This window comes from Balaenoptera physalus (genome assembly GCF_965194825.1).
Source record: "Balaenoptera physalus genome assembly, chromosome: 11".
Classification (NCBI taxonomy): domain Eukaryota; kingdom Metazoa; phylum Chordata; class Mammalia; order Artiodactyla; family Balaenopteridae; genus Balaenoptera; species Balaenoptera physalus.
In genome coordinates this window covers 85,836,430-85,862,680 of record NC_138896.1, presented here as the reverse complement: position 1 = coordinate 85,862,680, position 26,251 = coordinate 85,836,430, and the positions used below count along the sequence as shown (strand labels likewise).

At 39.2% G+C, this 26,251-nt stretch overlaps 1 protein-coding gene across 14 annotated transcripts in view; it reads right to left on the bottom strand.

Annotated features, from left to right (window-relative positions):
* Positions 1–26,251, bottom strand: part of LOC309637527 (uncharacterized protein) — a 432,423-nt gene that overhangs the window by 225,026 nt on the left and 181,146 nt on the right. Inside the window, exon 6 of one of the 14 annotated variants that reach the window (XR_014250590.1) lies at positions 1–26,251. This exon is cut by the window's left edge and continues 13,388 nt beyond it. The exons of 11 other annotated variants lie outside the window; for them this stretch is intronic. The gene's annotated coding sequence lies outside the window, so the exon portion shown is untranslated. 2 more of the 14 variants (XR_014250591.1, XR_014250592.1) reach the window with 2 other exon arrangements.

The following is a 26,251-nucleotide window of genomic DNA, read 5'->3' as shown; positions in this document are numbered from 1 at the left end:
ACCATGACTCAAACCTAGGCGTGTTTACCTGTACAAACTTGCTCACAGCTCACAAAGTCTCAACGTCTATTCCCAGCTCTGAGTGTTACCGACTAAACAGTTGTTTGACCTTTCCAGGCACTTGTGTTCTTATTGGCAAAATGAGGATAATAATATCTCTCTTCCAAGGTTGGGGTACTGAGACTTGTAAGAAGTGCTAAGTACATGTAATGTGTTATTATTTTAATATGTTCATTAGTAACTTCTCTAGTGAGTTGGATTCCAATTAATTGGTATGTCATGCTTAGATCATAGGTGGGGAATCTCACCGTCCACCATAGGGAAGAAATTGGTTTAAGACCTCCTGGCTTTGGACTTGATCCAATGTGGCCTAGTGATTGAATTACCACAAAGAGTTCAATTAAAGGTGGTTTGGTTAATGAAATGGCCAAACCCTGCGCCTACTACTGGTCCCAGTTTCAAGTTTCTTGCTTGTTTCACAAAGTGTGCAAACATTTGGTAATCTAAATAATTCTCTCTTTAGTCTTTGAGACTGTTATATTGTTTGGTTTTTATCTGTTTAGGTGGGCTATGGAGCAAAATTAGTATGACTTTGAAGGGGCTCACGGTAATCTTTTTGCCTTCTATCAAGTTTGGGTAATTTTTCCAGACACTTTTGCCTCTCCTACATTTTTAATTTTTATCCCAACTATTGGGATAGTCTTTCTACTTTTAAAAGGGACTTTTTATGATTTGGGAGTCTCTATTCTGACACAGAGCCAAAAAAGAGCAAAATAGACTAAATAAAGATCAATTCTATATTGGTCTTGTGTTCTTTGGAAACTCTAATGAAATGTGCCACCAAGCAGAGAGGCGCCATTAAAGAAACAACCTTGCCCTCTAAAAGTGGCCTCACTAGGGTGACGTGTTTTTTTGAGAGGCATTCAAAATTTCAAGGAATTGTTCCACACAGTATTGTTATTTAACTTTACATTTTCTTCTTCTGTTGAAAAAAAAAACCCTTTCCTAGTTTCAACAACGGCTTGTTTAAGGAGAAATGAAGAGAAAATGATTAAGTCACTTGGAGCTGAACTTCCAGGCAACTTTGCTGAATATTCATGATGTATAATTTTTAAATCTCTCTGAAATGGAATTCCACAGAGACATCAGACTTCATCATCTAAGAGGCAAATCATTCAAACATATCCACAGGCATTATCAGAGAATACCATCCTTACCTCATGCCTTCCCCCCGTGAGCCACTTTTGAAGATAGGATGATAAGGTCTGCACTATCAAATAACTTACCATTGGCTAGAGGATACTGAAAGTTGCTACCTATATAAACATCTGTACAAAGATAAAAAGGAGATACCTGGGGCTGGTTGGGTGCTGGGGAACCACTGCAAGCTAAACCAGATTCTTCACTCTCTCAATCTATTTGGCTCTTTTTGCTTCTTTAAAGTACTTTTCAGCCAGTGAAACAAGAAGCTTAACCAAGTCACAACCCTAGCTGCACTCTGAAGGCAAGAGTAAAAACTCTAGTTGGTTCTCATTTTCAAACACCTGACCCCAGTGTCTGAGACATAACTGGCAATAAACAAACAGGAACGATGTCTAAACAAAAAACAACAACAACAGCAACCCCAAAACTCGGAAACTTGGATTCCACATCAGAAGTATGTATCCAGTAAATCCTACTTGTCTCCATTATAAACGTAGTATTAAAAATCCCACCCACCTGTTTAGGACACAATGACAGAGTCAAGGGAAGATAAACAAAACTGCCCGTCTGCTTTCTTTTAAAAAGATATTCAACTTTCCATATTAAATACTGTAGGTCTGTTTAGAATGTAACTAACACATGCCTCTTCTGGAAAAGAAATCCGGGAGAGAACATTTAAGTCCTTTAATGACAACACAACGTATGAAGAAGATAAACCATTGGAAAGTTGATTAAACATTTTTCTGAAAGAGAAAGAATATCTTAATTGTTCTTGGTGACTGTAAAAGCATGATCTACTTCTGATCCTGTTTCTTACCGACGCCTCCTCAAAGGATAGGGGAGAAGATTGATCTTATCATGATAGAACTTTATTTTCAATTTGAGTGATAACGGAAAAGCTGCATTGCCTTGAAGGCTGTTTTAGCTAAAAAATTGACACCAAACATCTCCTTGGCCCATGCGACGCTGGTGAATGGAGGGAGCTTAAGGGTTTCTTTCAGTATTTCTCCTCCTTTCAGCTCTGAGTCCACATCAGAACGCTTTGTACCATGCACCATGGCGAAACAATATAAATAAATCATGTAATAAAATGACCTTTCCCAAATCACGTTTTGGCGAGAAGATGTTTTTTACAGCTGTCTCTTTGCTCTAGCTGCAGGTGCCAACAAAAGTGAAACTTTTACCAGCCCTACTGGAAATTTGACATCCAGTTGAATTCAGTTCTGGGGAATCTAAATTCAGCATGCTTCCTTTTCACATTTTTGGCAGACGGAAAATACATACTGCCAATGAACCAGGGTGTGTACAAATAACATCCTTATCTTCAGCCTTAGACTTCGCTTCTGGAGAAAAGAAAGTTGTCCTGGGAGAAAGACCTTGAGAAGGAATACCGAGAGGGATTGTTTCTTTATTTCTGTTATTAGTTTATTTGCTTCGTCAGGATAGTTGATTGTGTTGTCCTGGGAATTGCTGAGCGCAGTGACATGTAAATAAGGAAATGGCCTAAAAAACAGTATGTGAGTCCTCCTTTTTTCCTGTGCTTTTGCTCAGAAATGAGACAGTTCTGTGTACATCAGGAGACAAGACGTAGCTACTCAAGGGATCCTTTCTTCCAGGTGACAGTGTTTTGTGGAATATCTGACAGACCACACTGTTTGTCAGCACAGCCTAATCCACACGTTAAACCACATTTCTGCCTGTTAACAGAATATGGCAGGTCCATGTTTATTACCAGAAAGGTCAGAATTCACAGAAACACATAAAAACCAAAAGGGATTGGAGGTTGTGAGGGATGAGAGGTGGAATCTAGAGAGCCCTTGCCACTTTTTTTTTTTAACTATTCATTTCTTTTCTTTTTTTTTTTTTTTATTTTTATTGGAATATAGTTGACTTACACTGTTGTGTTCGTTTCAGGTGTACTGCGTAACTATTCTTTTCTAATTCAGTTTTACTAGGCCATAGTCTGACACTGGGAGCAAAACAGAAGCAGAAGTTTCTTTGAAAGCTGTACATGCTCTGTCACAAAGCAGTTCTAGAACATCCCCACTCCCTTGCTCTCTTAGACCCGTTCAGTTCTTTTGGAAGGAGGTCAGGGAAGAAATTCATGAATAAAAAACAAGTCACTTTCACATCCCTTCTCTTTTCTTTTTTTTTTTTTTCCCCCAAACTTATTTTTATTTTAAATCGGCTTTCTCTTTTCTTGAAGTGACCAATCTAGGGATGATGGATTGGAAACCAGGAGTGCCCTCCTTCTCCATTTCTCTTCAGTGCTCCTCCTCAATTCTTCTTCTTCCAGCTCCTCTTATCCTCCAAATTCTTCCATCGTTCCCAGTGTTTCTTCCATCTCCTTGTAATTCTCCTAATTCTTCTTTCTCCTTCCTCCATCTCTCTCTCCTTTCAACCCTCAGCCTATCTATCTAGTTTACTCATTTTTTTAGTGTAGAAATCAGATCTAGATGGTTTTTTCAGAATCCCAGAGCAGACTTAGAAAAACCAGGCTAACATGGAACAAGGCCGGGTACCATCCATCTTTCTATTCCTGCCTCTGTGCTTTTTCTCTTGTTTTCTTGGGCCAGTTCCACTAGGAATTGTTGCAAACCCTACAGGAAACACATGGCACAGATGAAGCAGAGTCTTACAAAAATGCAAGCAGTTTGGCCACATCTATTAGGGAACAACCTCTCCTTAGAACCAGAAAAATAACTTTGCTTTTCAAGCCAACTCATTATAAGTAGACACCTATCCTTTTGTTTTCACTTTCAAATTCAGTTAAGTTAGTTACACTCGAATTTAACTGATGGCAAAAAAAATAGGAAAAATGGCAAAAACGAACAAAGATGGGAAAAAAATAAGTGACTACTATTTAAAGTGTCATAACACAGATAAAAAGTTTACTTAATAAAAAATCTTGCTTCTCATTATAGGAGACTGATCTGCTGGTTAAACTTAAGTTGAACTACAGAAGTTTGTCAACATTCAACTATTTTTGACCTACAAAAATGGGAATTTCATGTGGTTCAGTGTAATAGGTTAGATTGTTATTTTGGCTAAACATGTCTCAGAGTCCTTCAGGTCCTGGAGGGCCCACAAGATTTGAACCCTGGCTTCTATATTGAATCCATTAAGACTCCTCACAATTGGAGTCTTTTTTGCTTATACTGTGGTGATGTGTAGTTCACGTGAAGGTGACAATTGTAGGTTAACAGCTTAACTTTGATTGGTCTCCCAGAGTATTTGAATTGCAGCAGGAGACCAGGACTTCCCTGGTGGTCCAGTGGTTAAGATTCCACGCTTCCAATGCAGGGGGCTTGGGTACGACCCCTGGTCAGGGAATTAAGATCCCACCTGCCGCGTGGCCAAAAAAAAAAAAAAAAAATTGTAGCAGGAGAATCACAACCTTAACCCAAAGATGCACAAGTCAAAACAGCTGTGCTTTCAGACATTATTGTGAAAATGGAGATGGTATCTCATGGGATCATATAATGTTGAAGCGAAGTCACCCTTAAGTACTACTTTATACAAACCCTTCATTTTACAAATGAGAAAACAGAAATCTAGATACATCAGAAGCATTAGCACCAGATCCTCATGTGGTGGCTGGTCATGCCAGGTTTCTGGCGCTGCACTAACTTTTACTCCATTCCACACCCTCCTGCCCATTTTCTAGTCCTTCTCTCTGCCTTACTTCAACTCACAGACTTTACCTCTGCCCGGCAGACGGAGTGGGAGGAAGGAGGAAGGAGAGGGAAAATGGAGCCAATCTCTTCTCACTCTGTAATGAACAGCGTCTCTAGGTGGTAAAGTGAACACTGGCTACTACCTTCCCCAACAACCCCAAGTCTCCCAGAAATGTCAGAAAACATGTTTAAAATGAATTTGTACATAGCCATGCTCCAAAACCAGAAAAGAACGCTCAGTGGGTCATAAACTGTGAGGAGTCCCTGGAAGGTAGAAATTAGGTCAAATCAGATCGAGGAGTAAAACCAAAGCCCAATATGTACGTGGGAAAACTCATTCACACTCTGGCAAATTCCAAATGTCACCTCCTCTTCTCCACCCGCAGCTGGATCTGCGTCCCAGTCCCTCCCTCCCTCCCTGAAGCCTTCCTTGCCCTAGAAATGTTTTCACTGGCCTGTCCTGCATCCAGTTTTTCTCAACCTTTTTCTCATTATCACCCTCCTGAAGGAGTTTTTGAAGGCATTTTCCCCCCTAATCATTCCCCCATAAAATGTGAATACCACAGGTATACCGTGTATCTGTGTATGTACTCTGTGTACATCTATGTTTCTATATAAAAAGAGTAACAACTTTTTGCCCCTCAAGAACCAGTTTTTGCCCTTGGGGGTGATACTGCGCCCTTGAGAATGTACTTCTTACACCCCAAGGATCAAATAGCTTCTTTTAAGAAGAGAGGGTCTCCCTGACTCCTCTCAAGTCATGCAAGGGAGATGACCAATACTGCTGCGTCTCTGGGCTGTGAACTCTGGGTGCACAGTCACAATATCTGTGAACAGAATCCTTTTCTTTAAGTGGGTTAGGGGAAAGATTCAACAGCGGAAGAAACGGAGAGCCATGAAACATGGTTTAGATATGTTTCCTCCATGTTTTATTTCTCCTTCTAGTGTCCCCAGGACATGCTTTGCAGAAATGACAACCTCTGGAGAGTTCACCGAATGCAGGTGTCAGCACAGAAGAAACGCGCTGTGGTGGGCAGCCTCCGAGATGGCTCTCGGTATCCATGCCTTTGAGTAATCCCTTCTCCTTGAGTGTGGGCCAGACCTGCTGACTCACTTCTAACACACAGAATTTGGCAGAAGTGATGGAACGTTACTTCCAAAACTAGGTTATAAAAAGACTCGCTTCCATCTTGGATTCATTTTTCTTTCTTTCTTTTTTGCAAAAAAAAAGAAGACAAAACAGAACATTTAATGAATTTTTACTCCAAATCTTAACTAGTAATGAAATGTTCGTATTGGGCAATTGGGCAATACAGAGATGAGTTCTTCATAACAAATGCAATTAGAAATTAAGTATGATAGAAACCTATATATCAAATTAAAAATAGAATTTTCTGAAGTCTAACAGACACATGAGAAAAAAAAAAGCAAAACTACCCCAAATATAGGCACAGAGCTCCATAAGATACACACTGTGTAACCTCTAGTCAAGAACTAGAACATTACCAGCATTACAGAAGTTCCAAACAAATAAATGTAATTATTACAAATATTGATAAATGCCCTGAAGAAAGCAAATGAAGTATTGCAATTTCAAATAAGAGGAGCATCTCTGTTAGTGGGTAGAGACAGGTACATATCGACTTACTGAGAGGAGTGATGGACAAGGCAGTATGAGGAGCAGATAACGCATGGTTTGAGAAGGTGATGTGTAGAGTGCTGCATAGATTTTCTGGAGTTGGACATTGATAGAAGGAAGAGTACTTTCTTCATTGAATTAGGAAAGAGGGAGAACATGGGCACAAGAAAGGATAGTTTCTAGGTTTGTGGTGAAACTTCTTATCTGATGACTCTTCTATGAGGCTGATTTAGTTTTTTGATTATGGATGTATAGGAGGAGTCTAAATGTTTTAAAGAAATAGGAGAAAGTAATGATGGTGCTATAATGGTCTCAGTATTGAGAAAGTCAGCCTATAAGGATGACTGGAGAGTCACGATTGCCCAATTGAATTTAAGCACCATAGATTAAAAATACAATCACCTGATCTGCTTGAATATTTTTTTTCCCCAGAGTTGTGGATCTTTTAAAGTAAACTTAAAGAGAAGATAGGTAGTAGGATTCATTCAGGTTTAGAATTTTGACTGGAGTGTTATGGAAGGAAGTAATGATGAGGAAGTTAAAGATTTTGCAAAGGGCCACCAATAAATTGCAAAGGCAACCTATGGAATAGGAGAAAGTATTTGCAAATCAAATATATCTGATAAGGGGTAAATATCCAAAATATCCAAAGAACTCATGCAACTCATAGCAAAAAAAAAAAAAAAAACCACGAGAAAAGAAAGTATCCATTTTAAAAATGCAGAGAGGAACTGAATTGACGTTTTCCCAAAGAAGATGTACAGATGGCCAATAGGTACATTATAAGGTTTTCAACATCACTAATCATCAGGGAAATTCAAATCAAAACCACAATGAGATACCTGTTAGAATGGCTATTATCAAAATGACAGACGATAACAAGAGCTGACAAGGTTGTGGAGAAACGAGAACTTTTTGCACCATTCGTGGGAATGTAGATTGGTGCAGCCACAATAGAAAACAGTATAGGGGTTCCTCAAAATGTTTAAAATAGGGGGGAGAGATAGATTGGAAGATTGGGATTGACACATACACACTACGATATATAAAATAACTAATAAGGACCTACTGTATAGCACAGGGAATGCTACTCGATACTCTGTAATGGCCTATATGGGAAAAGAATCTAAAAAAGAGTGGATATATGTACTTGTATGACAGATTCACTTTGCTGTACAACTGAAACTAACACAACATTGTAAATCAATTATACCCCAGTAAAAATTAAATTAAAAAATAAATAAATAAATAAAATAAAAATAGAACTGACATAGGATCCAGCAATCCCACTTCTTATCTGTGGGGTATATGTGCCAAGACCCCCAGTGGATGCCTGAAACAAAGCCCTATATATACAATATTTTTTCCTATACAAACACAGCTATAAGAAAATTTAATTTGTAAATTAGACATCACAAGGGATTAACGATAAGCAGACGTTCAGCATAAACCGTATCTTTTGCAGAAGCTGTTTGGACTCAAGAAGTCATTCCTATCAGAGGATGGTGGAAACTCTCTTGAAATCTAGGATCCTAGATGTCAGCCCACGTGCAGCCTATAAACAGAGGCCTTGCACGCAGCTCTTCAGACCAGAGTTCCTAGAGCAAAAGGGCTGCACCTGATGCCTCAGCCAGCTGGCACGCTGCAGGGAAGCACTGCGCATGACACCGCAATCCCAGATCGAGGCAGCGGGGGCCATGCTCAGAGAGGCTGCGCACAGCACTTCGAATCCTTTAGAGGCACGCCTGCACGTGTCCCACGAGAACCCCGCCCCCTTCTCCCTGTGGAGAATATAAAGCAGCCACGCCCATACCGTGTCCTGCCCTGAAGAGGGTGTGCTCTGGAGTACGAGCTCGCGCTTCGCCATTTTTCCGTCAGAGAAGAAAGCTTTCCTTTGCTTCTAAACAGAACTCGGTCTCGTTTTATTGGCTCCAAGGACACTGGACAGAAGGACCCTTCTCGGGAACCAACTCTGGAGGGTCCATAACAAAAGTCCCCGACTTAATAAGGAAAGGAAAAAACGGTATGTTGAAGTTGCTAAGACCTCTGGTAAGAACGAATCTTCTCGGTGAAATTGTAAAGAAGGAGAAAGAAATTGGTGCTAGTTTTTCTGCTGTACCACAGACTGCAGAAGTTATAGCCACGGTGTGTGATAAGTGCTTCGTTAACAGACGAAAGGCGTTAAATTTGTACAGTAAGGTATTTTGAGAGAGAGACCACATTCACATAACTTTTATTACAGTATATTGTTATAATTGTTGGATTCATTTTCAGTCCCCGTATTACCCGCCCCCGCACTTCTGTCCTTGTATCTTAGTCTTATCCTAGGGTACTGGCCCCTGGGGGTACTGTCCCCTGGCTAATGCCTTGATAGCAGCCTTATGAGAGACCCTGGGCCAGAATCACCCAGCTAAACTGCTTCCAGATTACTGACCCACAGAAAGTGTGAGATAATACATGTTTGTTGTTTTAAGCCCCTAAGATTTGGGATAATTTGTTACAAACAATAGATATGTAATACATCCTTTGTTTTTCTATGTTTTTTCCTTCCTTCAAGATTATTCAAAAAAAAAAAAGATTATTCATTATCATTTGTTGGCTAGTCTCCCTGTTCTGTAACAGTCAGATGGCTTTTTCTTCTAGACAGATACTGGAGGTAGGTCTAAAAGCTTTACCAAACCCGAAATGAATACTAAAAATCAAGTTAGAATTTTGTTTCTCATGATATTGGTATGAAAAGAGTCATAAATTTGATGGAACGAAATGTGACTGGCTCAAATAGAGAAAGTAACCATACTCAGTTGTCCTTTTTCAGTTATGTTTTTTAAAGTTTGACTATATAAAAAGACTTTACGTATTCCACTCCCAAGAATTCAAACTTTATGTTTATTTAGATGGAGTCTGGGGAGCTCATTATCTTTGTGAGATTTCATATATATATGGCACAGGTTATGTTATATATAGTACAGTATAAAATATATATATATGTTTTGCCTCAGTATGTATATGTATATTACTGCCATTACTTCTTTGCTGTAATTGAAAGCAGTCTCTAGATTCTTCTTGAAGACTTATTAATATTCCTTCCCTCTCCTTCTCCCACCCTCAGAGGGAGTGAGCCTTGCAAACTTTCAGTCTTATGGGTTTATTATCATTGTCTTCAACTCTTCAGTGCCTCTCTGTGTTGGAATAATAGTTTAAGGAAATTGATGTCAGTAAATTTGTTTTCATATCTCTATATCTTTATAGTACAGAATATATATATTACATATGGGTATATATCTATAGCTATGTATATAATACAGTATAGAAAGATTGTAAGGGTAAGGGGAATGTTTACCAGCTCACAAAAACTACTTCTTTCCCAAAACTGTAGCAGCACCTTGACCTATAAATATGGAAAACTATATTCAAAATAGCCCTCATCTGTTCATCAAAATAGGCCGAATGAGACCTCCCCATGGTTCTATTTTTGCCCAGTTCATATAATTTTATATTTTCCACACTCCAGTTTGATTGATTCATTCATCCATCAGATATCAAAAGGTAATAAGACTTTCTTTTAATTCATACTTTAATTAAGATATTTTATTAATTCAGAATTGACTCTCCCTTCAGTAACTCTAAATTAGTGAGTTCTTTCTTTGAGATGTTTTTAATATCCATCTGATCTTGGGCCTGGTGGTATTGGACTGGTTTGATGGATAGTTAAGAACTTACTTTATTTTAAAAAATAGCCCACCAGAATATTCCTCTGATGAACAAGGAACCAGAAAAATATATATATATTTTTTGCAGAGAGTTTGGAAGATTGGCTCATTTTCATAAAATAGTTTGTGTAACAAAAGTGTGAAAGATGTCTCGTTTGTAAGCTGCTTTAATGAATTAAGATGGTAAAAGTACTCAGACCATAAAAGATGACATGCGGTATCCCATGGATGACATGGGACATGACATGCAGCGTCCCATGTCATCCAGAGGCAGTGAGTGCGTCTAACATTGTGGGGGAGTGCTAATTACGAACGTGAGTTACACCATGTGAGCGTGAGCGTCTTCTTCATCTTTGACCTGCAGCTATAGGTTGGCAGGGGACCACTAGTTTTGGAATTTTGCAGACCTGAGTCTGAAATCTGGCTATACCTCTTATTCTCAAGTTAATCCAGACCTTCTCGGCCTCAGTTTTTTGTCATCTTCAAAATAGAAAGAAATAATACCCTCTTCATATTGTTGTTGTATATTTAAATGAGGTTAAGGAGCTAATGCTTAATTCTTAACCTGGGGTCTGTAAATGCATGACAAATGGCCAGGTCATTATGTGAATGGTGAACCTCAACTCTTTCTCATAGATGACCTATCAGGCATCAGTTATCAAAACACAAATCGAAGAAATGAACTCTTCTGTTTCTGCTCCTCTCTTCAAGGCATTGTTTTTAAATCTTATGGAATTTCCCTTCTCATAGGTCAAAAATGGTCGAATATTGGTCCATAGTGTCCACTCTAATGACAATTTTATATTCAGAAAGTTATATTCAGCTTAATCTTACAACCATGAAAAATCTCAAGGATAAAAATAAGTTGATGATAGTCTCCCCTGTAATGTAAGCCTATTAAAACACCTATATTTGTTTTATTTTTCAAGGCAAGGATAGGCACAGACTTAAAAAATATTCATTTAATTATCTTTCTATCCTACTAACATGGTTGTCTGAACCCGATACACTGATTGTGTCCCTTCTCTAAATGTGCCTATTCAGACGTTTGAGGTTGAAACTTTAGCTAATTTACTGACAGTTGATGTGTTGTCATCATTTTCACTATAATTGATCTAAATGTTTGCTTCAACTTTTATCGAGAAATTTAAAAACCTTCCTCATTAATTGATTGCCTTGTTGTTCCACATACTCTCAAGGCCATCTTGACAAAATTCAGGCAATGAGGCCGAGAGATGATTTTCTGTGTTTAGAGTTTTGTTTTTTAAGAGTTTTCAAGTCCCTTGGCTTTGTTGTCGAAGCAGACAACAAAGCAAATTTGTTGACAAATCAAGCAAATCTGTCATTTGTCTCTGGTCCATTGAGTTATCTAAACGTGGAAGCCCAAGTTCAGGGATAGAGCATTGGAACAGTTAGCAGAAATCTTGGCTTCCTGGCTTCCAGATGCCACGTCAGCTCATCTAGATATTCCTCATTTAAGGGGGGAGTTGGAGCATTACAGTCCTAAAAACCATTTAATGTGCTTTTATTATTTAAAATGCTTTATCTGTAGTATTAGACCCTCACAAAACCCTATGAAAATGTGTTTTATTTTTTAATCTTTTACCAGTGAGGAAAATGAAGCCCCAAGAATTGAAAGCAACTTACCCAAGTTCCCCGCCACCCTGTAAACCATAGGCTGAGTTTAGAGCAGTGGTTCTCAACCAGGGATTTTATTCCCTCTTCCCAGGGGACATATGACACTATCCGGAGATATTTTTGGTTGCTACAGCTGGGGGAAGGTGCTCCTGGTGACTACTGGGCCAGGGCTGTTAAGCATCCTACCATGTATGGGACGGTCCCCCACAGCAAAGACTTACCGGGCCCGAAATGTCAACGCAGGTATTGCCAAAGTTGAGAAACTCTGCCCTAGAGTCTCCAGAGCTTTCCAGTAGAACTTTCTGCAATGATGGAAACGTTCTACTAAACACTTGAAAAGTGGCTAGCGTGAATGAGGGACTGTTTGTTTAATTTTAAATCATTTAAATTTAAATAGCTACATATATCTGGTGGCTAGTTTTTTGGACATCATAAGTCTTATGTTGCTTCCTGGCCTGTAGAATGTCATATAATAACAATTTCATAGGGTTGTCATAAGAACTGAGTGAGATAAGTAAGTGTGCAATAGGATATTGACTGCTATTTTAGGAGTTAGGTAATACATCCATATATACATGCTAATTATACTATGAAATATGTGCATATATTATTTGTATATACATACACGCACACGTGAATGAAGCAGTTTCCAAAGAATGATCTCAAATAATAACGACATGTTTAGGTAGTCCACAAACTACTGCAGTGCACCAACATGAAGTCTTTAATCCTGCTGAATCCCCCTGCGTCACTTCTTGCAACTGCAACAGACGTTGGGAGCTCAAATATTAGAGAGTCCTTTCACCAGACCAGTGAATATCTGAACTTCAACAACTAAATGAACAGGTATTTATTGGCCGGAACCCTCCCTGCCCCCCACCACCAAGGCCAGATTTCCTTAGGTATCAGTACTTCAGTGTTGATAAATACGGTTTGATCTTGAAAAGTGGAGTTTATGTGAGTTCTTTGGAAGCACATCTTTCAATGGCTTCTAGCCGGAAGGCCTAGCCCACTTTTGCTCTCTGAAGGTGCCTCTGACAGGCAGAATGGCCCACCAAGACCCTGCTGGCATGAGGACCCAAGTGGCTTGGTGGGCACGCTAATGACTGACAGCTGGGGCAGGGTTCAGATTATTCTGCTGCTGGGGAATAAAGTCACCCCTTAAATCTCAGGGTTTACACTTGCCTTTGAAGAGAATGCATATACATACTTGATACTGGAGTAAGAACCAGTTAAATTCTTCTTCCATCAAGAGTCTAATGGTCTTTTAGCTTACTTTTCTTTGGAACAGGGATTGAACTCAAAGGAAAGGCATTTGGGACCAAAGAATATTCAGAATAGAAATAAACAGGATCATGGCCTTTCTTTTCCTCTCTTTCTTTGGGTTTCAACTTAAATACCATGTTTCTAGAGAGGCCCAACCCAACCAGCATACATATAAACAAGATTTCCCACCTTACTCTTAGGTTTGATTTTTATCTTATCTCCTAATTAACTTCCTTCAAAGCACTTTTGAGAATTAGCAATTATTTATTTGGAGATTTACCTACTTAGTTTCACTGTGTCTTCCTCACCAGACTACAAACTCTTTGATGGAAGAGACCATCTCTCTCTTGTCTGCCATAGTATCTTCATAATCCAGCATCGTGTTTGGCATGTGTGTTTTTTGGATGAGTGGATACGTGAACATAAAATTGCGTATAAATATCATTGATTACTCCTCTGGTAGGTATAACCTGTAAAAATTAGTCAAAAGATATTTGTCTATTTTCCCGGGAGTGAATGCTCCCAAATTGTGTTATTCTTCCTGAGTCTGTGAGAACTTTGACTCAAGCATTTTCCAAAGACAATGTGTCCCATTTCCTTGATTTCGGGATGCAGGCACCGGGTCTCTGGAGATGAGGCCACCAGGGAGAGAATTATTCGAGCAATTACATGAGAAGTGTAGATGCCAGGCCTGAGGTCCACACAACCATTGTTTCCTGAGGACTCTACTTCTGACAAGAGCAAAAGAGAGTGTCGTAGTTGCAGAGCACTATGTTGCTCCCCAAAGTCCCTACTTGCATCCCCTTAGATACATAGGTGCTGTGACTTTCTTCCTTTCCACAAACACTTAGAATGAACCTACTCTGCACACGGATCAGAAGTCAGGGTTGAGTTAGAAAGAAGAATACCAAGATGATAACGCCTAGGCTTTTAAATCCTACAAATTTGGGTTCAGTTCCCAGGGTGGCCACTTACTGGTGACCTTGGACAAGTCACACATCCTCTTGAAGCCTGTGATCCCTTATCTGTAAACTGGGGTTTACATATTTACATAGCACATATTTCATACCATTGTGATAAAAAGTGAGGTGTTCCCGATGAAGCATTTAGGACAGAGCCTAGAACATAGGAAGCACTCAGTAAATGTGAACTGTCTGTGATGATATTAACACTTGGCTCCAGATTCTTTGACACTCCTCAAAGGTGGAGTTATGTCCCTTTCTCTTGAACCAACATGTCCTTATGACTGCTTTAACACAGAGTCCAGTGGAGGTGACACTTCCAAAGCTAGGTCAAAAAGACATCAGCTCTTCCTTGTTTACTAGAACCCTGACCCACCTTGGAAGAAGTCACACTTCCCTGAGACCACCGTGTTGAGGAGGGCATGTGGAGGTGCTCTGGCCAACAGTCCCATCTAAATCCATCCTTCCACTCACCCCCACTGAGCTGCTAGACCATCCCTCTGCGAAGTAGACCCTCCAGCCTCAGCTGTTCATGGCCCCAGATGTTCAAGTCACCTCCAGCTGAGGCCCCAGACATGAGGCAGCTGACTCAAGCCATCCTACCTGTACCCTGTCAGAATTCCCAATTCATAGACTCCAGGAGCACCATAGAGGGTGGTCATTTCAAGTCACTAAGTTTTGGGATAATTTATTACCCAGCAATAGGTTATGGTACGCCACAATTACCATTTATGTCAGTTATTAAAAACTCTTGTGATAGTTGTTAACATTTAAATAACTAAATAATAAATAATGATTATTAAATAAATAATAAATTTATTATTAATTAAATAATCATAGTAATAGTAATTGATTAGACAGATATCATTCTTGCCACCTTGTATCATTCACTCTTCTGGTCAACAGTGCTGTGAAAGAAGTCTGGAACTGCTGTATCTTTTCTCTGAGACTTTGCTCATGGCATCTGCTCCTCCTAGAACTCTCTTCCAAGCTTACTGTGGCTCATTCTTACTCATCCTTTAAGATTTCAGCTCAGGTGTCACCACCTCCAGAAACCCACTCCTCATACCTGGTCCTCTGTGATCCTGCAAGGACCTCTAAGTTTCTCTTTGCACTTTACACACTGCACTTGCTACATGACATCACAAATTTCTACGACCTCCTTAAGGGAAGACACTGCCTTATTCAACATTGTTTCCCCAGGGCCTGCATTTACACAGGAAAAACAGTATCTGGTTGTGGTTTGGCACACATGTTCTGGAGCCAGGCTGCCTGAGTTTGAACCCTGGCTCAGCCGCCTACCTGCTGTGCGATCTTCTCCGAGTGCCTTAAAAATGCTGTGTCTCATGTGTGTAGACTGCTTCGTGGAGCCTCCCTCTTTCATAAACTTCCTTACAATTTAAAGATTTTAAAAAGTAGGAAATAGAAAACATTTAGATTAGCACTGGATATGTAGTAAGTCTTCAATTAATAACTAGGTATTGTTTATAAACTATTATATTGGTTTGGCTCCAGACAGAGGGTCAGCCCTGCCATTTCTTTTTATTCTGGTTCTGTTTGGAGGTTTTTCCTCTTAAATATTTCATCTATTTGTGCTTATTTGTTTGTTCATTTGTTTGTTTAGCCTGGGATCTAGCAGTAATTCTCAAATCTAGCTGTATACTCTAGGCTCATCTGGGGTAGCCTGTTAGAAAACCCCAGGCACTCTTTCCAGTGATTCTGCAGCCAGAAGTGAAGCCAGGGAACCTGCAGCTTTAACAAGTTTACTAGGCGACTGATTCCAAGGAGGTGGCCCGTGAACGGGGCCAGCATTTGCTAACACTGACCTAGGATTTCTATCCAATTTTAATGTTACTGCTTTATCTCCTGACTCCCATTTCTTAGGAGAGCATCTCATATACACAATTTTCCCTTCAAGCAGCAAACTGCAGACTGTTTAAAACAAACATCTAAATGCCATTTCATTCTCTTTTTTACAAGATGCCCTTTTCTCACCTCATTTTGTCCCCTTCACCAGCAGTTAGCATCTGACCCCATCCTTGTTCACCAAAAGAGCTGGCCATTTGTAGTCAATGGCTGAACAGCTGAAGGCTCCTTTTAGGGGAGTAAAATTGCAAATAAGGGTGATAAATAAAGCTGTTCTTTAAAAGAGCCAGTCTCTTTGGCACATACTGTGCTTTCCTCTATCAGAGGGGGGAAAACTGAGGCTTATTCATAAGGAAATGAATAAATGGTCAAAGAATCACTCCAGAGAGTCAGAAGCTAATCCTCTTTTGTCAAGTGGGGGATGCTTTTCCCTATTTCATATTTGTTTATGAATGCCACAGCATGTATTCCAAAAACACCACCCCTGGAGAGAGTAGAGCTATAATTCTGACAGAATTATATTACCCAATCATCTAAATTCAGGATAAATTTTAGATAGAAAGGCGATAGCAGAAAACCAATCCTTAGAACACACCTGTGAGACCCTTTGAATAGCGCTTTGTGAATGAATGCCCTTTATCTCTCCCCCCAGCGATGCTATCACAGTTTAACTGGCGCTAACACAGCTGTTCACAGCTGCACACAAGATGCTCGCAAGAGCACAATGTCAACCATTTGTCCTCGTGGGGTGCAGCTTAATTTATTTCCTTTGAGGATGGAGTCTGATATTGTGTTCTAGCAAAAATCTAATCAGCAGATCTAAAAGACTTTCAGAGGTCAGATTTAAGGGATGAGATGAGTTTCCGTGTATGATTCTTCTCTTGGATATCTACCCCTGCCCCTCGAAATATATCCAGTGGAGAACTAATCTTGAGGGTCAGTTTGTTTTTAATAGACCTTAAGCAGGAAGTGAACTGTGGTGGAACAAATGTTCTCATTATTTGAGGGAGAACCATAGCCACACTCCACTTGTCAGCAGGGTCAGCTGATGCCAGAATGCTCTTCACAAGCCAATTCACGGCAATGTGACAAAGGAAATTTATTGAGCACCTACTACATGCTGAGCAAATGTGTGGGGCTGGAAAAGGCAATAAAAAGTTTTCATTTCATTACAACGTAAGTTGCATGTCTTGCTCCTGAATGCCTTTAACATGCCTGGCGCAGTTTAGATGTTCAATAAATGTTGAATAAATGAGTAAATACTGCACTCAGTAAATCAATCTCCTAAGCTAAGCCAGATAGATTTGTAGCAGCTGCCCAGAGGGCTATGCCAAAAAAAAGATTCTGAGGCTGTATCCAAGCTCAGTGAGAAATGTGACCTGAATGATTAGCAGTGTCTGTCAAGGGCAGGAGAGAGGTGAAATCAAGTGTGCCATATAATATATTCTGGGGCTAAACGTACGTGATATAGCTATTCATCCCCTCCCTCTCACCCTCTCTGCTTTTTTCCCCATAAACCTTTCCCTTCAATTTCTGAAGCAAGCTGAGCAGCTGTCAGGGTCTAATCAGAAGTATAAATCTTCTGCATTCATGATCCCCATCTCTTCAGAATTCATCTTCTTCCAATCAGGAGAGAAGAGCTAATAGATTCTGGTTTGAGTGAATCAAAGACATCACAGAAGGAAATTCCATCTCGCTACCACTGTGACTCTGCCTGGTTGGTACAAAACGAAAGACCAGGCAAAATGCAAAGTTCAAAAAATTGAGAGATACAGAGTTTACATTTTCTTGATTTAATTTGTATACACAAGGTTCACCTAATCCTTAGTGGGTGAGGATATAGGTGATGAGTATGCTGGATTCATATGGATTTTCTGCTCCTCATGTGAAAAACCGCATGTGCCTTTTCTTGACTTCACACTTAAAAAAAAAAATTGTCCAGCGTATCTTGTTAAATAGAAAAACTTTAAAACATAAAAATTTAAATCTCACACTAGTTACTAGGCTGCTTTGTTAAAATTCGCTCTGTCAAAGCCAGAGGAGTAAGTTTTGACACTACCTATTAGGAGAAGATGTTGCAGAACAACATACATTTTAAATGTTATCCCGACATGCATAAAAGATCCATCCAAATTTACCTGGAAGCCCTGGAGGATTACCTGCCCTCCCAGTAATTTGGCAGAAAAGTTTCACTAAAAGCCAACCAGTAGTTACAAAAGCCATGCAAATTTCCGAGATTGGTAGGCAAACAGGTCCAAAGATTTGGCAACCAAACACAGCCCACTTTTTTCCTTATACACTTTATTTGGTTTGCATTTGTGAAAAGCAGTATATATTGCTCTATAAATGGGAAAAAGAATTTATATGGATATAAGCAAAATACATGCAGATATTAAAAAATAAAGGCAATGTTTCTAAAATGATATCTTTCTTTGATATGAGCAGGAACTAAACTAAAAAATTCAAAAGTGGATGTCTTTGAGTAGAATTGCAGTAACTTTATTCTTCTTTAAGCTTAAGCAAGAAAAATGAGGGAAAGGTATAGTAGAGTATGAACATAAGCGGAAATAAAGAATGAGGTTGATATCCAATTTGCATAACAAGTTATTCCTATAAAATTAATGTAAGTGATATAATATTTGATTTGATACGACTTCCCTTTTTCCTGGAAATCTTTGTTAGAGAAGTAAGCAGGGATAGAAGGAAAATCAGCTTCAAATATTAATATATCTAAATTCTATTTTCTGGATTTTCTTTTACTCTGAAACAAAAGGTGGAGATTCATATAATGGAAGAGAGATGATCCTGGGAAACATAAACAGGAGTAAATCAAATTTGGTCTCTGAATATATCTTTTTGAAAACTTTACAACTTCATGAATATATAACAAATATATAATCGATTATCTAATACACTAAAAATGTTGAATATTCATTACACACAGTAGTAGACATTGGGAAATGTATGATAAGTCATTCTGAAGTTGCCAATGATTTCGCTTACATTTTAAAAAAATCACTATATAAACATTGTTGCCAGTCGCCCAGACCAGTGGAAATATGGAATCCTTTAGCTATAAGCTGGAAACAGTGAAAAAGGGAACCTATAGAAATAGGACAGACTGGAAAGAAACTAAATTTGCACAAAGCATCAGTCTCAAGATCTAATTAGTGCCCCCTGGAGACTAATTTTTCAATTAGAAATTGACTTCAATACTAAAGGCATGAGAATAAGTTTATAAAATGTGCTTCCACCCACCTTTTTTGCTTGAGGGTTCTAATTATAAGGAAATGCACCAAGAAAATAAGTCTATGACAAATGAAAAAATCCTAGACAGACCAATTAGGATAAGAAAATAATTTGGGCTCCAAAACCTATGGAGTTTTAAAGACTTCAGCAGTTAATGGTTAAAGGTGGGGAAAAAAATAAACGATCTGTTGCATAAGCAACTCCAAGATATTCAGAGTGGGCCTCAAACGTTCCGGGTTGGTCTGGCTCCAGGATTACTGCAGTGGATGATTAAATACCGTTGTTGATACGGGAGAACAGTATACTGGAGTCTGGTTGGGGGTCCTCCTTGAGTTTTTCTTCCTCATTGAAAAAAAGTAGGCAGGCCTCTGTGTCCTCTTGTTTCAGAGGGTTTGGATTGTAGGGCAGAAAGCAGAACTCACCTCAAGAGAACCCTTGCTGCTTGGCTTTTATTGTCAAAAGTGTGCTTATATATTTTTTAATTGAACTATAGTTGACTTACAATGCTGTGTTAGTTTCTGGTGTATAGCAAAGTGATTCAGTTATACATATATGTATATATATATTCTTTTTCACATTGTTTTCCATTATGGTTTCTTACAGGGTACTGAATATAGCTCCCTGTGCTATACAATAGGACGTTGTTGTTTATCCATTCTATATATAATAGTTTGCATCTGCTAATCCCCAACTCCCAATCCAACCCTCACCCAACCCCTTGGCAACCAAAAATCTGTTCTTTATGTCTGTGAGTCCGTTTCTGTTTTGTAGATAAGTTCATTTGTGTCATATTTTATTTTTTTAAATACATTTTTATTGGAGTATAATTGCTTCACAATGCTGTGTTAATTTCTGTTATACAACAAAGTAAATCAGCCATAGGAATACATATATCCCCATTATCCCCTCCCTCTTGGGTCTCCTTCCCACCCTCCCTATCCCACCCCTCTAGGTGGTCACAAAGCACTGAGCTGATCTCCCTGTGCTATGCTGCTGCTTCCCACTATCTATCTGTTTTACATTTGGTAGTGTATATATGTCCATGCCACTCTCTCACTTCATCCCAGCTTACCCTTCCCTATCCCCGTGCCCTCAAGTCCATTCTCTACGTCTGCATCTTTATTCCTGCCCTGTCACTAGGTTCATCAGTACCAATTTTCTTTAGGTTCCATATGTATGCGTTAGCATATGGTATTTGTTTTTCTCTTGACTTACTTCACTCTGTATGACAGACTCTAGGTCCATCCACCTCACTACAAATAACTCAATTTCATTTCTTTTTATGGCTGAGTAATATTCCATTGTATATATGTGCCATATCTTCTTTATCCATTCATCTGTCAATGGACACTTAGGTTGCTTTCATGTTCTGGCTATTGTAAATAGAGCTGCAATGAACATTGTGGTACATGACTCTTTTTGAATTACGGTTTTCTCAGGATATTTGCCCAGTAGTGGGATTGCAGGGTCATATGTAGTTCTATTTTTAGTTTTTTAAGGAACCTCCATACTGTTCTCCATAGTGGCTGTATCAATTTACATTTCCACCAACAGTGCAAGAGGGTTCCCTTTTCACTACACCCTCTCCAGCATTTATTGTTTCTAGATTTTTTGACAGTGACCATTCGCACCAGTGTGAGGTGACACCTCATTGTTGCTTTGATTTGAATTTCTCTAATAATTACTGATGTTGAGCATCTTTTCATGTGCCTTTTGGCCATCTGTATGTCTTCTTTGTGAAATGTCTATTTAGGTCTTCCGCCCATTTTTTAATTGGGTTGTTTGTTTTTTTGATACTGAGCTGCATGAGCTGCTTGTATATTTTGGAGATTAATCCTTTGTCAGTTGCTTCATTTGCAAATATTTTCTCCCATTCTGAGGGTTGTCTTTTTGTCTTGTTCATGGTTTCCTTTGCTGTGCAAAAGCTTTTAAGTTTCATTAGGTCCCATTTGTTTATTTCTGTTTTTATTTTCATTACTCTAGGAGGTGGGTCAGAAAAGATCTTGCTGTGGTTTATGTCAAAGAGTGTTTTTACTGTGTTTTCCTCTAAGAGTTTTATAGTATCCGGTCTTAAATTTAGGTCCTTTAATCCATTTTGAGTTTATTTTTGTGTATGGTGTTAGGAAGCGTTCTAATTTCATTCTTTTACATGTAGCTGTCCAGTTTTCCCAGCACCGCTTATTGAAGAGGCTGCCTTTTCTCCACTGTATGTTCTTGCCTCCTTTGTTGTAAATTAACTGACCATATGGCGTGGGTTATCTCTGGGCTTTCTATCCTGTACCATTGATCTATATTTCTGTTTTTGTGCCAGTACCATACTGTCTTGATTACTGTAGCTTTGTAGTATAGTTTGAAGTTGGGGAGTCTGATTCCTCCAGGTCTGTTTTTCTTTCTCAATATTCCTTTGGCTATTCAGGTTGTTTTGTGTTTCCATACAAATTGTATGGAATTCAAATTGTAATTTAATTTCAAATTGTATGGAATTTACAATTCCATACAAATTGTAAAATTTTTTGTTCTAATTCTGTGAAGAATGCCATTGTTGGTTTGATAGGCATCGTATTGAATATGTAGATTGCTTTGGGTAGTATAGTCATTTTCACAATATTGATTCTTCCAGTCCAAGAACATGGTATATCTCTCCATCTGTTTGTGTCATCTTTGATTTCTTTCATCAGTGATTTATAGTTTTCTGAGTTCAAGTCTTTTGCCTCCTTAGGTAGGTTTATTCCTATTGGTTGTTGTGATGGTAAATGGGAGTGTTTCCTTAATTTCTCTTTCTGATTTTTCATTGTTAGTGTATAGGAATGCCAGAGATTTCTGTGCATTAATTTTGTATCCTGCAACCTTATCAAATTCATTGATTAGTTCTAGTAGCTTTCTGGTGACATCTTTAGGATTTTCTATGTATAGTATCATGTCATCTGCAAACAGTGACAGCTCTACTTTTTCTTTTCCAATTTGTATTCCTTTTATTTCTTTTCCTTCTCTGATTGCCATGGCTAGGACTTCCAAAACTGTGTTGAATAAGGGTGGCGAGAGTGGACATCCTTGTCTTGTTCCTGATCTTAGTGGAAATGCTTTCAGTTTTTCACCATTGAGAATGATGTTTACTGTGGGTTTTTCATATATGACCTTTATTATGTTGCGCTAGGTTTCTTCTATGCCCATTTTCTGGAGAGTTTTTATCATAAATGGGTGTTGAATTTTGTCAAAAGCTCTTTCTGCATCTATTGAGGTGATCATATGGTTTTCATTCCTTAATTTGTTACTATGGTGTATCACATTGATTGATTTGTGTATATTGAAGAATCCTTGCCTTCCTGGGATAAATCCCACTTGATCATGGTGTATGATCCTTTTAATAGGTTGTTGGATTCCGTTTGCTAGTATTTTGTTCAGGATTTTTGCATCTCTGTTCATCAGTGATACTGGTCTATAATTTTCTTTTTTGTGATATCTTTTTCTGGTTTTGGTATCAGGGTGATGGTGGCTTCGTAGAATGAATTTGGGAGTGTTCCTCCCTCTGCAGTTTTCTGGAAGAGTTTGAGAAGGATCGGTTTTAGCACTTCTCTAAATGTTTGATAGAATTCGCCTGTGAAGCCATCTGGTCCTGGACTTTTGTTTGTTGGAAAATTTTTGATTACAGTTTCAATTTCATTCATTGTGATAGGTCTCTTTATATTTTCTAATTCTTCCTGGTTCAGTCTTGGAAAATTGTACCTTTCCAAGAATTTGTCCATTTCTTCATGGTTGTCCATTTTATTGGCATGTAGTTGTTTGTAGTAGTCTCTTACAATCCTTTGTATTTCTGCTGTGTCAGTTGTGATTTCTCCTTTTTTGTATCTAATTTTATTGATTTGCATCCTCTCCCTTTTTTTCTTGATGAGTCTGGCTAATGGTTTATCAATTTTGTTTATCTTCTCAAAGAACCAGCTTTTAGTTTTATTGATCTTTGCTGTTGTTTTCTTTGTTTCTATTTCATTTACTTCTGCTCTGATCTTTATGATTTCTTTCCTTCTACTGACTTGGGTTTTCTTTGTTCTTCTTTCTCTAGTTGCTTTAGGTGTAGGGTTAGATTGTTTATTTGAGATTTTATTTGTTTCTTGAGGTAAGATTGAATTGCTATAGACTTCCCTCTTAGAACTGCTTTTGCTGCATCCCATAGGTTTTGGGTCATCATGTTTTCATTGTCATTTTTTTCTATGTATTTTTTTATTTCTTCTTTGATTTCTTCAGTGATCTCTTGGTTATTTAGTAGAGCACTGTTTAGCCTCCATGTATTTGTGGTTTTTACAGTTTTTTTCCTGTAATTGATTTCCAGTCTAATAACATTGTGGTCAGAAAAGATGCTTGATACGATTTCAGTTTTCTTAAATTTTCTGAGGCTTGATTTGTGACCAAAGATGTGATCTGTCCTGGAGAATGTTCTGTGTGCACTTGAGAAGAAAGTGTATTCTGCCACTTTTGGGTGGAATGTCCTATAAATATCAATTAAATCTGTCTGGTCTATTGTGTCATTTAAAGCTGTGTTTCCTTATTAATTTTCTGTCTGGATGATCTGTCCATTGGTGTAAGTGGGGTGTTAAAGTCCCGCGCTATTATTGTGTTACTGTTGATTTCCCCTTTCTTGGTTGTTAGCATTTGCCTTATGTTTTGAGGTGTTCCTATGTTGGGTGCATAAACATTTATAGTTGTTATATCTTCTTGGATTGATCCCTTGATTATCCCTGTTAGTCCAGTGGTTCGGACTCGGAGCTCCCACCGCTGGACTTTGGCTCAACCCCTGGCTCCTGAACCAAGATCCCACAATCTGCGTGGGGTGGCAAAAAAAAAAAAAAAGAAAGAAAGCAGAACAATAAAGAGTAAAAAATAAAATTAGACTAGGAAATTAACATATGTTAGAAAGAATGTAAATATAAAAATATAGATGAAACAACAACCAGAAGGTAAAACAGAATCACAATAGTAAAAATGAGGGGAAAAAAAAAAAAAAGGCAGAAAAGGCCTTGGCTGTGGGAGGCGGGGCTTAGGCAGGGGCCAGGTTTAGGCAGTGGGCGAGGCCTATGCTTATTATCCACAGAACTGGAAAAGGCCCTGGTTGGGGGGTTGGGGAGAGGGCTTAGGCTCAACTCAACAGAAGGGGCCCAGGCTGCCTCTGGTCTCGGAGGGCGGGGGACCCGGCCTGGGAGCCCAGCAGGCTTCCCCAGCCCGAGTGGGCGGGGCAAATGCCCTCTGCTCCTCTCCTGCTCCTCTGGTCCTGGAGGGCCCCTCCCATCTCCCTCTCCTGTTCTCCCCTGGCCTGCGTCCTATGCCCCCAGGACCAGTGTGGCCCGGAGTGGGCCTCTGAGTGCATAGGACCTGTCCTGAGAGCCAGGAGGGCTTCCCGGGCTGATTGGGCAGGGGAAATGCTAGGCATGCTCCCCCCGATCTGAGCCCCTGAGGGTCCCTCCAGGCATGGGAACCCCTCCCCCATCCCAACCCCACCCCTCAGTGGCACTGGTCCTGTCAGGCCTCCACTTCTCCTCCCCACTCAGTTCCCCCACATCCTACGCAGTCGCTTGGGGTTCCTCCTGTCTCCTTGGGCATCGAGGTCCCCCACCAGCGTCCGGCAGGCACCCTAGTTGTGGGGAGATGCGAATTCCACATCTTCCCATGCTGCCATCTCGACTCCCCATTTGTGTCATATTTTAGATTCCCCACGTAACTGATATCATATGGTATTTGTTTTTCTTTTTCTGACTTTGCTTAATATTATAATCTCTAGGTCCATCAATGTAGCTTAAAATGGCATTATTTCATTCTTTTTGTGGCTGAGTAGTGTTCCATTATATATATGTGTACCACATCTCCTTTACGCATTCATCTGTCCGTGGACATTTAGGTTGTTTCCGTGTATTGGCTATTGTAAATAGTGCTGCTGTGAGCATGGGGGTTCATGTATCTTTTCAAATTATAGTTTTGTCGGGATATATGCCCAGGAGTGGGATTGATGGATCATAGGGTAGTTCTATTTTTAGTTTTTTGAGGTACTTCCATACTGTTCTCCATAGTGACTGCGCCAATTTACATTCCCACCAACAGTGTAGGAGGGTTAAAAGTCTACTTATTGATTAGGCCACTGTTATTTTGGGTCTCCACTACCCGTAACAAACCTAATCCTTATTGAAATTGAAGTTACTTCTAACCTGAATAAACAGTAGTTCAGAGTAAAACTTAACTTGATTTTAGAGAAATAGTGTCATATTATTGGGTGGGCCAAAAGGTTCGTTCAGTTTTTTCCGTAAGATGGCTCTAGTAGCACCTAGGTGTTTTTAACTTCATTTGAAACAATTTTGTTGGATTTTATGTGACACCTGTCATATCAGCGTGCATTTAAAAAAGACTTATCAAAATTGGTGAATTTTTGTATAGCCACTTTAATATTGTAGGTAGGAGAGAAAGCAACATTTTCGGCATATTATGCTTATTTCAAGAAAGGTAAAAATGCAACTGAAACGCAAAAAAGGATTTGTGCAGTATATGGAGAAGGTGCTATGACTAATCGAACGTGTCAAAAGTGGTTTGCAAAAGTTTTCTGCTGGAATTTTCTCAGCGGACAATGCTCCACGGTCGGGTAGACCAGTTGAAGTTGATAGCAATCAAATCGAGCCATTCACTGAGAATGGTCAGCGGTATACCATGTGGGAGATAGCCGACATACTCAAAATATCCAAATCAAGCGTTGAAAATCATTTGCACTAGCTTGGTTATGTGAATCACTTTGATGTTTGGAATCCACATAAGTTACGCAAAAAAAACCTTCTTGACTGTATTTCCGCATGTGATTCTCTACTTAAACGTAATGAAAACATTCCTTTTTTGAAATAAATTGTGATGGGCGATGAGAAGTGGTTACTGTACAATAATGTGGAACGGAAGAGATCGTGGGGCAAGCAAAATGAACCACCACCAACCACACCAAAAGCCGGTCTTCATCCAAAGAAGGTGATGTTGTGTATATGGTGGGATTGGAAGGGAGTCCTCTGTTATGAGCTCCTT